The sequence below is a fragment of the Rhinatrema bivittatum genome, chromosome 13, assembly GCF_901001135.1.
Source record: "Rhinatrema bivittatum chromosome 13, aRhiBiv1.1, whole genome shotgun sequence".
Classification (NCBI taxonomy): Eukaryota; Metazoa; Chordata; class Amphibia; order Gymnophiona; family Rhinatrematidae; genus Rhinatrema; species Rhinatrema bivittatum.
In genome coordinates this window covers 80,382,859-80,397,564 of record NC_042627.1, presented here as the reverse complement: position 1 = coordinate 80,397,564, position 14,706 = coordinate 80,382,859, and the positions used below count along the sequence as shown (strand labels likewise).

The 14,706-nt window shown below is 52.4% G+C and overlaps 1 protein-coding gene across 1 annotated transcript in view; it reads right to left on the bottom strand.

Moving 5' to 3' along the window:
• Nucleotides 1-14,706, bottom strand: part of LOC115074654 (IQ domain-containing protein H-like) — a gene marked incomplete at its 5' end in the record, with an annotated part of 119,976 nt that overhangs the window by 68,012 nt on the left and 37,258 nt on the right.

The following is a 14,706-nucleotide window of genomic DNA, read 5'->3' as shown; positions in this document are numbered from 1 at the left end:
TAGGGAGGTCAGATTGGAGAGGGGAGGGGAGCATGAGCTGGCCCTAACAGCATTAATTCCCAGGACTCAAACAGCGGCAGCACTGCAAATATTACACCGGGCCTGAAAGGTCCGCCATATCTGCAGCTGGAGAAGGTGTTTGCTGGCAGAATCCCTGCCCTCAGTCGCAGCAGAAGGAAAGAGAAAATGTTTGCACATAAATAAGGATCCCCAAGAAGGCAGACTCTGCGTGCAGTGCAACAATGGAGAAATAGAAAGAAAGATGCGTTTCCTCCTGTACTGAGCAATAAACAAAGACGGCTAACACATTCCAGTCACTAAAAGTGGATCTAAAATCCTTGCTTTCCTACAGTGGGCTGCACGTTTGGGCTCTAACGCAACACCCACCTCACAGGAGGATAGGAACTTGGTGGCCCCAACATAACATCTCCCCCCTCTCCACACACCCCCATACCGAGAAGAATGATGAGAGAGAAGCCCCCCCCGCTGCTTGGGTGAGAGGGGGAGAAGAGCTGGAGCCAATCGCTCTTCCCCACCATAGACTGGTGCCCCCTCTCACCCAAGCCCCCTTCCCCTTCACCACCGTATACTCCCCCAGCCCCATCAGACCCCCACCAGTATCTCTCTTCTTTCTCTCCCCAGCCTCAACAGCTTCTCTTTTCCTTCCACCTCCCCAGATCCAACTCTTGGTTTCTCTTTCCTCCTCACCTTACTGCTAAAAACATAAGAAGTGGCTACTGCTGCTGCTTATTTGCCATCCACCTCTGCAGTGTAGTAAATCCCACAGAGGCAGTAACTCGTGTGCCGTGGCCAGGAAAGTACTCCAGCCACACACCCCCTGTAACGTGTTCACTCCCTTCCCATGGGTTGTCATGCAACTCACTAAGTGACCTTTTGTAGGGAATGATGGGCACAATTTTACATTATTTGCAAATAGCACCCGATAAAACATTTTTAGTGTGAAATAAATGCTGATTTTCATGAAAACACATTATTGCAGCTTAGTAAATGAGTCCATATAGAGGGGACAGGCTGCTGCCAGGACATAACTCACTGAATATACCCATTAAAGTTATCCGGGGATAACCTTATACCTGCTCTCCACCACGAGAAGCCTTACCCAGCTAACACTGACTCTCGGTGCTACCTGGCCACGTTTAAGCGCCTCCGCACCACTTCTTTTGTATTCAGCTAGGTAATGACTTACCAGGGAAATTCAAAACTCAGGGTTTGGCCGGCTAAGCCCTGAATTTAGCTTGACAAACCCTTTTGAATGTGGACTTCTGCGTTACTATGCGAGATAAAGTGAATCCTCGACATCACACAGAAACTCAGTGGCAGAGCTGGGATGAGAACTAAGAGACTCCTGCAAGGTCACTCAGTCAGGGGTGAGCCCCAGCTCTACTCTGAAAAGCACTGCAGCAGTGCCATGTAAAACTGACAATACTGGAGCCTTTTCATAAGGAATATGTAGGTTCCTCCTGCTCATGGTGGCTCGTTGGAGTGGGGGAGTTGTTAACTAGGACAAGGACTTTACTCTGCTGTAATACAATAGAAGCCAGGCAGTCTGTGGGTAGGGCAAGGTGGGCACCATGAGAGGCACCCTAGGTACCACTGGTATCGCCCACTGGGCTATGGGCCAGGTAGTAGCAGTGCCTGATACACGAAGCTATGTCTCCCCAAAGCCTGCTGGACTGACTCTGCTTTGACATCCCTGCTTATGTCACCTCCACATGCAGAGCCAACAGGAGGCTCAGCGATTGACAGCATATCAACTTCCTCTGCCGCAAACAGGAGGAGAGAGAAGACACAGAAAATGGAAAGGAGACCATGGAAAAGGAAAATTAAGAAGAGGAAGACATTGAAAGCAGAAAATAAAAAAGACCTGGACCAATGCAATTAGAAAAAAAAAAGATGTCCAGACAACAATAGTAGAAAACATAAGAACATAAGAAAATGCCATACTGGGTCAGACCAAGGGTCCATCAAGCCCAGCATCCTGTTTCCAACAGTGGCCAATCCAGGCCACAAGAACCTGGCAAGTACCCAAAAACTAAGTCTATTCCATGTTACCATTGCTAATGGCAGTGGCTATTCTCTAATAGCCATTTAAGTTTAAAATTTTAAGTTTAATATTTGGAATGTGTCAGGGATTGTACACCTCTGATGTCTTTGTATTATGCTCAGTACAGGAGGAAATGCATTTCTGTTTCTTCAACACTGCATGCATACTGAGTCTGGTTTCTTAGTTCTTGGTGTTTCTAGGTCAGTTTATGTATGCATAATATATTTCTAATTTATGGGCATTTATTCTGTATTTGGTGAGGGTCAAAGCTCTGCATGTGTGACAGAGGTGAGGTGAGCTATCTGCTAGTGAGTAGACTCTATGTAGGGATCTGAGGCAGTCAGACTTGTACTATTTTCCTGGTAGGAGTTCTAGGACCTGGTATAATATTTGCAGTGCTGCCTTTCACAGGTAGAGTTGTTGTTGGTTGATTCTTGGAAGTTAGTGCTGTTTTATATGGCAGGTTTGCTGTACAATAAGCTCAACCTTTGTTTTTTGTTGGGTTTTGTGCTATTTCCCACATGCCTGGAATGTGGAGAGTTTGTGTGGTTATGGAGGGGACTCTGGAATTGGTATGATATACTGGGTTTTGAAAATCTTCTGAGAAGGTGTCATTGAGTATTTCTGCTATCATACAGGTTTTATACATCAACAGAAAGTTAAAAATCCCAGTTGGGTGGCATATCTGAATTCCTTATTAATATAAATTGGTCCATCTTTGTTGTGTAAAGTTTGTGAACTTATAAAGTCATAGAAGGGACCATGGTAAAGTGATGAGAAGAGAAGTTGTGTATGAGAAAGTGGAGAGCATGCCTGGAGGGAGGAGAGAGAGAGGAAAAGGAAGGGGAATAGATGGAGGGGGAAAGGAGGAGAGACTCTCTGGAGGTGGGGGTGCCACTGCTAATTTTCACCCAGAGTGCCATTTGTCCTAGAGTCATTCCTGAGAGAAGCCAACATGGTTTCAGGAGAAAATGCAATGCAACATCCTTCGTTCTAACAGAATCGCACCGTAGATTTAAGATTTGTGTTACAATTTTTGGAATGTATATGATAAACAGAGCTGCAGCCGACACATCCTACAGAAATGGGCTTCTGCTGACAGCCCCCCTGCAGTGAACAGCAGGATCAATAATAGAGTGAAGACAGCACTGGGGGCAGGAATTATGGACTAGATTTTAAGTGGAAATTGAACACTGTCTGAAAACAGGGTCCCTACACTTTGTTTGTTTATCAGGGGAAGTCAATAATCCATCAGGATCACACACAAGCATGTACACAAACATACAGCAGGTGCACAGACTACATTCCTTAACATACTGTGGCTCGTGAGTGAGCTTCATTCCTGTCAAGCTGTGCATAAAACAAAACACATTTGGAGATACTGCCCTGTGAGAAAACATTTTAGTTCTGTTGTCAGCAATTCCTGCCTGAGATTCCATTTCAGTTTGTAAATATTAGCTAAGGTGCAAAACCCCCCAGGATTTTCTGTCATACATTTTGGGCCTAATGTATAGCTGCTGTTCACTGGCATAAAATGGAAGAAGATGCGTTCTCTGATTGTTCAGAGCAGAGTAACCTACCATGGCAGAACTTTGCACAGTGCCAAATAGAGCCAACTCGGGGTGCCACTCGTGCCAGGTGCACTGGGAGATGTGATGCCCTCAGGACTCCAGAAGTATGATGAAATGCTTCAGCGTACGCACTGTGATGCAATACTACAGGGTCCAAAACAGCCCTGCAGCCTTTCCTTCTGACATAAACTTTCCTGTCTCAGCATCTGTCCTGCTCTCCCAGCTAAAGGTGCATGGAAGATGGTGCACATTCGGTTAATGCAGCCCTGCCACTGGTCAGTGATTTACATCCAGGGATTTCAGTGCATTATATGGTGCCTCTCTCACAAATCACAATGCTCAGTTCTTCTCCGCATACTAGAAAACTGCCAAGCTATGAAACTGCTCCAGTTCTAGAATCCCCACCTGGAAGGGGCACCGTTAGGCACAGGGCCCATGCCCCAAGTCTCAGCTGCCGCAGTAAAAAAGTAAAAACCCAAAATGTTTCTCTTCTGATTCACCCTGCAGTGCATTGGTGGCAAGATCCCATCCTCAGAGCACAGCTTGTGTGAGGGAGGGGTCGGCCTGGTAGGCAGTACTAGCGGTGACCAGAGCTGCCTTCTTTCCAGCTCCAAAGGCCGAGAAGATACAGAGCAATCACCACTACAGTGCAGGCTGCAGGAACTCAGAGCATGCGTAGTCCTGTCGGTCCCCGTGGTCCCCTCCTCATGTACTTCCATTATGTTGCGGACGTGGACCCTTAGACTGAAGGGGAGTTGGTGCAACCACAGGGAGAAACCCTGGAGGTCCCCACCATCAGCTGGCAGAGCTGGCAGTAGCAGAGGCCCAACTGGAGCTTCGCCAATAGCAGCCCACATTCCCCTTAGGTTGAGCTCTCGGCTGCGGGGCCAGCTGGTCTTAGGAGGTGAAGATCCGTCACGATGAAGTTGTTGTAGACCAGCAAGCAGAGTCAGACAAGCAGTGACCAGGACAGACAGCAGTCAACAGGGTCAAGTTCGGGCTGTAGTCAGAGGCAAGCAGCGTACTTGCAATTCAGGCAGAAGTCTGGGCAGGTGAGTTCAGTCAGGAGCAGAAGCAGGCAGTGGTCAGGACCAGGCAGAGGCCAAGCAGCACTGAGGTCCAATCCGAGGTCAAACCAAAAGTCCGGTCCAAGTCAAAGTCAGAAGTCCAATCCGAAGAGACAAGAGGATGACGAGGGACCACAGGAGCAAGATGAGATGCTGAAGGCAAACGAAGGAAAGACTGACCATGAAGACAGGATCTCAGGAGACAAACCAGAGGGCCAAAGAACAAGGAACAAGACACAGGATAACAGAAAAGACACACAGCAGAAACCAGGAAGCTGGAACTAGGAATCAGGAACCAGAAACCAGGAATGCAGAAGCAAAGTACTACACCAGAAGGAGAGGTGTTCAGGCAGGCTTTAAATACTATTGGCCCATGTCATCAAAGGGTGCCACGGGGATTTCCCACTGCGGGCCCTTTAAATTTGCATCAGTCGGGCATGTGTGTGCCTAAGGGATTCCCCAGCGGTAGCGGCGGTGTTGGCCTAGCTGCGCTGCGGTGGCTTGGAGTGGCAGAGCCAGGAAGGACAACCACATTGGAGGTATGTCCCTGGAGGCCCAGGCTGGAGATGAGAGCAGCGGTCCATGCGGGCCTGCTGAGCGCCAGTTGCCCCCAGTTTTTGTAAATCAGCCTCATCTCCATGTCCAACAATTCCCATTCTCCTGAGTCGAGAAGACTGCGACGGAGAAAAATGGGCCTGAATGTTCTCGATCCCTGCGATGTGAGATGCTGCTATTTGAACTTAGATGCTGTTCCGCCCAAAGGATTAACTCCTGAGCCTCCTGTGCCACTGAATGACTCTTGGTGCCGCCCTGCCGACTGATGTAAGCTACGGCTGTCGCATTGTCCGACAGAACTCATACCGAGCAATCCTGAACCAATGGCCAAAAGGCAAGTAACGCTAAGTGTACCACCCTGGTCTCAAGTGATTGATAGATCAAGAAGCTTCTTCCTCTGACCAGGTGCCCTGGGCCGCTTTTCTCTGGCATACCGCTCCCCAGCCAGAAAGACTGGCATCGGTAGTAAGGATGACCCAATCCGGGACCTCTGGCACCACTCCCCACACCAGGTTGGGCATCTAAAGCCACCAAGGACTCTCCCTGGCCTGAGGAGTGAGGGATACAGGTTGATGAAATTCCTCTGATAACGGACTCCTCTGTGCCAGAAGAGCTCTCTGAAGCAGCCGCTTATGAGCAAAGGCACACGGCACCAGGTCCAGAGTGGACGTCATCGAACCAAGAACCTGCAAGAAGTCTCAAGCTCTGGGAATCCGCAACCGTGACAACTGCCGAATCTGATCTTGTAATTTGCACACTCTCTCCTTCGTCAGGAAAACCTTCCCCTGACTTGTGTCGAAACGCGCTCCAATATGCCAGATTCTGGGACGGGATCAAGTGGCTCTTGGTTAAATTCACCATCCAGCCTAGGGATTGCAGAGTCCAAATAACTGTGTGAATGGCAGAGTGACAACTGTCCTCTGATTTGGCCAGTATGAGTCAATCATCAAGATAAGGATGGACCAGGATGCCCTGACGCAGCAAAGTCGCCACCATAACCACCATGACTTTGGTGAAGGTACGGGGGGGGCCGTGGCCAGCCCAAACGGAAGCGCCTGAAATACTGCCCCATGACCATGAACCTCAGGTATCATTGATGATCTTTCCGAATTGGAACGTGTAGGAACACTTCTGACAGGTCCAGAGATGCCAGGACTCCTGAGCGTGCACAGCTGCTATCACCGATCGCAGTTTCCATGTGAAACTGGGGAATCCTCAAGGCCCCATTCACTCTCTTCAAGTCTCGGATGGGGCGAAAGATTCCCTCTTTCTTTGGGACCACGAAGTAAATGGAATAACAACCTGTCCGAATTTTGTCGTGAGGCACGGGGACCATGGCCCCCAAGCTCTGCAACCTGTCTAAAGTCTCCACCGCCCATTGCTTTTGCAACAAACCGCAGGTCGTGCACAGGACGAGCAAATTCTAACTCGTAACAGACTTATCACACTGAGAACCCAGATCCTGGGTGATCTTGGTTCACTTCTCATAAAAGTGAGTCAAAAGACCCCCTATAAAAGGAACGATGGGGTGGACCGGCCTCACCTCATTGTGCAGCTTTGGACCCCAAGGATCCCCTGCTGCTGCGGGGGCTGAAGGGCCGACATCCTCCTCGAAAGGACTGCCCCCAGGCTGACCGTGAGACGAAAAGGCTTGTTGCATCGTTGAAGTCCCCTCGGTTGACGATGCCCCCAAAGCGACCAGCCCGGAGCTGGCCACTGGAGATAAGACGGGAGGATCCTCCCCTCCCTGTGGTACCTCGAACCCCCCTTGCTGCGCCAAAAAGGTCTGGTGCAGAAGTAAAATAAATTCTGGTGAGAAGAGGCGTGGCGTTGCGGGTGACAGCTGTAGACCTCCACATGTCCTCTCCTGCGGGTGTAGGACTCGTCCCTAGAGGTCCCTGAGTCCCCCTATCCCCCAACAGGACCCGGGTGGACCAGGGAAACTTCCACATCAGGCCCAGATATCGTGGGCCTGTACTCTGGGGGCTCCAAAATGGCCACCATTCCCATGGGTACTGTGGGGTGTCCATCTGGTATCCCTCCCCTCCTTGAGGTCACTTACGTGACTGTTTTTCTTGGGCTCCTTTTCCCTCACTTTCCCTCAACTGTTTGTAACTTGCTGAATTGAGTTGGACAGCTCTCTTCACTTTCAGGAGGGGGAACTTTTAGTGAGGCTCCTTCTTTAAATTAAAAAAAAAAAAAAAAGAAATGACAGGAACCAAGGCAGAGGCAGCACAGCAGTGAGGTCAGCTCCCCCCTCCCCTGCACATTTTTTCTTTTCTTCTCCCGGAGTGTTTTTCATTTGGTTCTCAGTGATTTTCCCTCTTTCTTTCTGCTGGCGGTTTTTTCTTTGCTGCACCGATGGTCAGAGAAGCGTGCTGCCATGCGTGCGGAGCGCCTCCCGCATGCTTGAATCGCCGCGGTCTTTGTGCAGCTTGTGTTTCAGGGGGGAGGGGCCCTCCGAACTCCCTCCACCTGTGAAGGGTATCGGCTTCTGCTGCACAGGAGGCTTATGAATAAAATGAGAAGCTTGGGAGTCAGCTCCAAGGTGCCTGCGTGGATCACAAACTGGTTGATGGATAGAAGACAGCGGGTGATGGTAAACGGAACCTGCACTGAAGAAAGAATGGTGTTAAGTGGAGCGCCTCAGGGATCGGTTTTATGACCAGATCTGTTCAATATCTTTGTGAGCGACACTGCGGAAGGGATAGAAGGTGAAGTTTGTCTATTTGTGGATGATACTAAGATCTACAACAGAGTGGACATGCCGGAAGGAGTAGAGACAATGAGACATGTCAACTGGGATTCAATGACAAGAAGTGCAGAGTCCTGCATCTGGGGTGTGGTAATCCAAAATAGCTGTATGAGGTGGGGGGTGAAGGGCTGATGTGCATGGAGCAAGAGAGGGACCTTGGGGTGACAGTGTCTGGTGATCTGAAGATGGCGAAGCAATGAGACAAGGTGATAGCTAAAGCCAGAAGAAAGCTGGGCTGCTTAGAGAGAGGAATATCGAGTAAGAAAAGGGAAGTGATTATCCCCTTGTACAGGTCCTTGGTGAGGCCACACCTGGAGGACTGTGTTCAGTTCTGGAGCCCTTATCTCAAAAGGGACAGAGAAAGGATGGAGGCGGTCCAGAGAAGGGCGACCAAAATGGTGGGGGCTCTCCATCAAATGACTTATGAGGAGAAGATGAAAGACCTAAATATGTACATCCTGGAAGAGAGGAGGTGCAGGGGAGATAGGATACAGACCTTCAGATACCTGAAAGGTTTTAATGATGCACATTAGATAAACCATTTCCGTGGGAAAGAAATCAGTAGAACTAGGGGTCATGAAATGAAACTCCAGGGAGGACGACTCAGAACCAACGTCAGGAAATATTTCTTCACAGAGAAGGTGGTGGAGGCCCTTCCGGAGGAGGTGGAGAAAACAAAAACGGTGAAAGATTTCAAAGGGGCGTGGGATAGACACTGTGGATCCCTAGGGACTATAGGATGGAAATGAAGAGGGAAGTGCATGGGGGTGACTCGCTGTGTGGCTGTTGCTACCCTTGGCCGGTGGCCTTCATGCCGTCAGTCAGCTCCAATATTGCTCTTTGCTTTAATGATAGGAAAAAAAAAATGGGGGGGGGGGGGGCGGGAGGGCAGAATAACAGACTCAGACGGCAGTCAACGAGGACACTGGATTTTGGGGTCTGGGAACACAGGTAGGAGGGGGGGGGGTAACTTGCTGCTGCGGCTGTTGACGCCGTTTGGTCCTTTTCTGCCATCATTTCCATGTTTAGGTCTCCGCCAGATTTAAAGGCAGGGGGCTGTGCTGTGGGGGTGATGCATGAAATGGCACTTTGGCTTGTCACTCCTCCATGTACTGCTCGCCTCTCTAATGGACGGAGGTACTGAGTGGGCCCCAGAATGGGTGCACGGTCAGGCAGGGCACAGCGCAGGAAGGGTGACGTCCTCAGTGTGGGTTTCCCTGCAATTAAGGGTCAGAGCTGCAGCTTCACTGGGTCACTCGCAGCGGGAGATGGAGGGAACTGACACTGCTCGTAAATGGAGGGAGGCAGGACAAGAACGAAGAGCCGTTGTTTACTGTGCTTGGAGCGGGCCTCTGTCTGTGCCCTGCCCCAGTCTCTGCACCACGGAATAAGGGCGGATTACTGGGTAGAGTGGGGACCTGGGGATTCAGGGGATACGAGAGGAACAATGGGAGGAATTGGGGGCCAGGGAGAGAAGGAAACTTAAAAGACAGAGTAAGGATTGTGGGGCCTGTGTCCCAGCCCCGGCTACGCGGAGAAGAAGAGCACAGCAGAGAACATAGTAAAACCCAGGAGGTCAATATTCAAAGGCATTTAACCAGATATATCCTCAGGACTTATCCTGCTTTTAGCTGCACAAATCAATATCTGACTGAAATTTAGGAGGCATTTAGGGAGCATTCTGGGGTGGAGTTGAGTTGACTAACTTATCTGGCTAAGAGCAGGATTAACTTTAACCTTAACCAGTTATATTCAAAAGAATAGAGCTAGTTAAGTGATGAAAAATACACCCACTGCCAAATCTCGGGCCTGCAGGTGCAGTCCTCCCCTCCCCCTAAAGGAAATGCATATTGAAAAGCGACAGATCACTGCCAGCTTTCACCATGCTGACGAGCCTCTGGCCAGCTCCTCTTCCCTATTCTCCCTCTCCCCTCCCTGCTACTCCAACCCCAGTGCTATTTCTCTGTACAAAAAAAAGTGCCGGGACTCACAGGGCAGAGGCAAGAGGTGAGAGGGAAGGAGCAGCCATTCAGCCATAGATATTTTAAAAGACTGGCAGGCAGGGTAGGATTCAGCCACGAGTCCCTCCTGAGTGGGAGCTTTTTAAACCTTGCTTGGTACCCGGATAACTCTGAAACCTACCTGGCGATATTCAAGCCTAGCCGGTTAGGTTTCAAAGTTATCAGTTGGATGGCTTCATGTGAGGATATTCTGTTAAATAACTTTGATAACTCATCTAGCTAACCTTAGCTGGTTAAGTTATCCGGTTTTTAAATTTTGGCCTCTGTATATCTAGAAATGAAACATGTAGCATTTTCAAAGATGCGCTGAATGGTTTATTTTAACCGATTAGCTTTAGGAAAAGTTTCAGCCTAACCTAACCGGCTAGGTTTTCAGCAGAAGTTTCCCTAAATCTGATCAGTCCAACTTTGCCAGCTGTTTGTGTGGCTGCTGGTTACAAGTGAATAAGTACCCACAACTGAAAGGAAAATTAGTTTCTTACTTGATAATTTTCGTTCCTGTAGTACCAAGGATCAGTCCAGGACACCTGGGTTGTGACTCCGCACCAGTAGATGGAGACAGACTAAAACTTGTGGGCGGAGCCATATATGCCCCTGTGCCAGTCACAGCCCCTCAGTCATACGTAATGTCAAAGTAGAAAATACCAAAAGGCAACCATAGCTAACCCTACAAACTTGTTATGCAAACGGCAAGAATTCCAACGCCCCCACAGGGACCAGACTCCCCAACCGGGAGAGCGAAGAAACAAGAGGTCAGCCTACGGAAAACAACGATGAGCGGACTCCCCGTTACTTTAGCGTAGCACTGCGGGCGGGATCCTGGACTGATCCTTGGTACTACAGGAACGAAAATTATCAGGTAAGAAACTAATTTTCCTTTCCCTGTACGTACCAGGATCAGTCCAGGACACCTGGGATGTACCAGAGCAAACTCACCGAGGGTGGGAAGCAGAGAGTCCTGCTCGGAGTACCCAATCCGCAAATCCCCCGGAATCGGTAGCTCGGCCATCCAACTGGTAAGGCCTGAGAAGGCATGCAACGACCGCCAGGCAGCCCGAGAAGGTATGCCACGACTTCTAGGGAGCCGCCCTGCCAATCCCTTCAGGCGACACCGGACAAGCTTCCGCCCAAGACTCAGCTTGAGATCGAGTGGAGTGAGCCCGAAGACCTACGAGAAGTGGTTTTCCCCCGCACCAAGCACGCCGGACCAATGGCCTCCTTGAGCCAACGGGCGATCGTCGTGCAGGACACTGCGGCCCCGTTCTCGGGACCAGAGAACCAAACAACAGATGATGTGTGACCGGAAACGGATTAGAGACCTCCAGAAAACGAAGGAGGGAACTCCGCACGGCAAGCTTCCGGAAACCCCTCGCCGTAGAAGCAGAGGACTCCCTGACCGCGAAAGCGGGCAGCTCTACCAACTGAATTACATGGAAAAACGACACCAAGTTCGGCCGAAAAGAAGGAACCGTCCGCAAGGAAAATTCCGGAATCGGAAATATGCAAAAAAGGGAGCCCTACGGGACAAGGCCCGTAACTCCGAAAACCCGCCATGCCGAGGCAATCGCCACCAAGAACACCGTCCTGAACGCGAGATCTTTAGTCGCTGCGCGTTTCAAGGGCTCAAAACAGCGCCGCGCCTAAAGCGGAGAGCCCCAATTGAGGTTCCAAACCGGACAGGATAGACGCACTGGAGGACGAAGGTGCTTAGCTCCCCGAAGGAAACAGGATATATCCGGGTGAAGAGCCAGGGGTGATCCACGGACCGCACCTCACAAACAACCAAGCGCCACTACTTGGACCGCACCTCACAAACAACCAAGCGCCACTACTTGGAGCCATAGAACTGCACGCCAGACCCTTGGCCAGACCTGCCTGTAGGAACGCCAGAATGTCGAAGACGGAAGCCGCCGTGGGGAACACCCCACGCGGGACGCACCATTCCTCAAAAAACACCCAGACACGGACAGAAGCCAGGGACCGTCGACTGCCGCCTGGATCGTAGCAACGTGGTTACCACGGCATCTGAGTAACCTTTTCCCTGCAGCTGCCTCATTGCAAAAAACCATGCCGTGAGGCGGAAGTGAACCGCATCCGCCAAACAGACGGGGCCCTGATGGAGCAGACCCGCCCTTCCCTGGAGCCGACAGGGTATCATTACCGCGATCTGGACGAGGTCTGCGCACCACGGTCGATGCGGCCGGATCACGTTGGCCGGGTGCAACTCCATGCGCCGCAGAATCTCGCCGAAAATCGGCCACGGGAAAAAAAGACGGACAGCAGAACAGCCGTCGGCCAGGGGAGTACCAACGCAGCGACGCCTTCTGCCTCCCGTTCTGGACGGCGACTGAAAACGCGGAGCCTTCGCGTTGTGCCCCGTGGACATCAGATCCATGTAAACACTTCGTCCGCCAGCTCCCACTCTCCGGGACCCAGGCGATGACTGCTGAGAAAAAAACCGCCTGAGCGGTGTCGACTCGTGCAAATCGAGAGGCTGTAACGTTGGAGAGAAGTAGCTCTGACCAGGTCAGCAAGCGCTGAGCCTCCTCCGCCACCTGTGGGTTCCTTGTCCCGCCCCGGCAGTTGATGTAGGCCACGGTGGTCACGTTGCCTGACAACACTCGGACCGCCTTACCCCGCACTAACGGTAGGAAGGCTTGCAGAGCCAGACGGACCGCTCCGGTCTCTAGTCTGTGGATAGACCACTGGGCTGGCGACCCCGAGCAGAGGCCTTGGACTGAGCTTCCTAGACAGACCGCTCCCCAACCGGAGAGACTGGCAGCCGCGGTTACCACCGTCCAAGTTGGTCACCAGAAGAGACACATCCGAAGAACAGGCGACTGGAATCCGGCTACCAGCGCATGCTGGGGGCTTGCGTGTCCTGCTAGTGGAAGCAGGAAGTGGAACTCCTCCGACACCGGCATCCAGCGGGATAGGAAGGACGACTGTACGGGTCGCAGATGCGCGAACTCCCGGGGAACCAGCGCTAGTGTTGAAGCCATAGAACCCAGGACCTTAAGGTAGTCGCAGACCCGCAGCCAGCGGAGAGACAATAAGCGCCTTAGTTGAGCTCGCCGTTAGCATCTCCGTTCGTGTGACAGGAACCGTGCCCTGCTTCGTGGCGAAAACGGCTCCCAGATATTCCAAGGTCAGCGTGGGTGTCCGATGACTCTTGTTGAAGGTGACCACCCCTCCTAGGGACTGCCAACAGTTGTAGGACCCTGGCCACAGTCAACCGACACTGATCCTCGGACGTCGCCCAAATCAACCAATCGTCCAGGTAAGGATGCCGCCCCCACGACCATCACCTTCGTGAATGTACGGGGCCCGTCGCAAGACCAACCGGGAGCGCACGAAACTGGGAATGCCGTCCTAGAACGCCGAACCTGAGGAAGCGCTGGAACGACGGCGGAATGCCTATGTGAAGATACTCATCCGAGACCTCTAGGGAGGCCAGAAAACCGCCGGGCCGGACCACGGCAATGACCGACCGAACCGCCTCCAGTGAGGAACGCGAAGGCATCGGTTTACCCCTTTGAGATCCAGAAGAGATCTGGACGTGCCGGCTGTCTTTGGGACGATGACGGAAACGGAGAAACGGTCCCCGCCGAGGTTGACCGGGACGGATGAGGTAGCCGCGTCTGTGCACATGGAGGACCCACTGGTCTGACGGTACGCCGGCCCATCTCTGAAAACTGACAGCAACCGCGCCCTGGCTGTGGGGACGGCGCGCTGGGGCTGCGGCGAGAGAGGGGCCGACCACCTTTCATGGCGAAGCTTTGGTCCCGGCGACGCCGGGGCTCCCTCGCTTCCCCCGAAAAGACTGCCTCCGCAGGAGGAAGACCAATACGACTGACCGGACGACCTATGAGGGCGCGACTTCCTGGAACCACAACAGCGGGACTTGGCCGAAAACGAAGACCGCGTCCTGGATCTGCCCTCGGGCAGCCTGAAAACCCTGTTGTCCCCCAGGGAAATCAGTCGTCCTCCAGCAAGTGAGAGAGCGTACCCATAGTCTTCGCGACCTTCAGGCTCAAAGCCGGAGAATCCCACACTTAATAGAGCAGAGCTGTCACAGAGAGGCGAAGAGGAATGGAGCCCAGCCGAGAGCCCTCAGGTGGCGGGGCGATTCCCAACTCCTCCAGGCTGGCGGGAATCAGGGGCCAGCTCCTTCAATCTCGAGCCATCCCCTTCCGAAGCCTGTTACTGCCTCGCCGCCCCCTGCAGTGGCACGCCATGTCCCACAGCCCCCCTCGGAGGCGGGAAGGGCGCCTTGGAAATCTCCGGACCTGACGATTCAGACGTAGACCTCTCCCTCAGCCCCCCTCGGAGGAGGGGGGGGGGCCCCTTGGAAATGTCCGGATCCGAAGACTCAGAGGCAGGGTCCGTGCCCACTCTAGGCGGTACGGCCCGGAACGGACGTTTGGCTAGGAATCGCCCCACTGCGGTCCGCGGCCGAGGACGTGTCTAGAGCAGCGGGATCGGCCTCGCAGGCCCCCCCGCCTAGCCATCCGGGTGCCTGTGGGCTGTGCGGGCCTTGCAGGCCCCATGCCTGGCCAAAAGAAAAACCCCGGGCACAGATCCTTCAGGTTTCGTCGTTTCTCCCCAGCCGTCCCTCCACTGCCCCCGACGGCGAACCGACGGCGGAGCCGGACGTTGGGGGGGGGGGGGG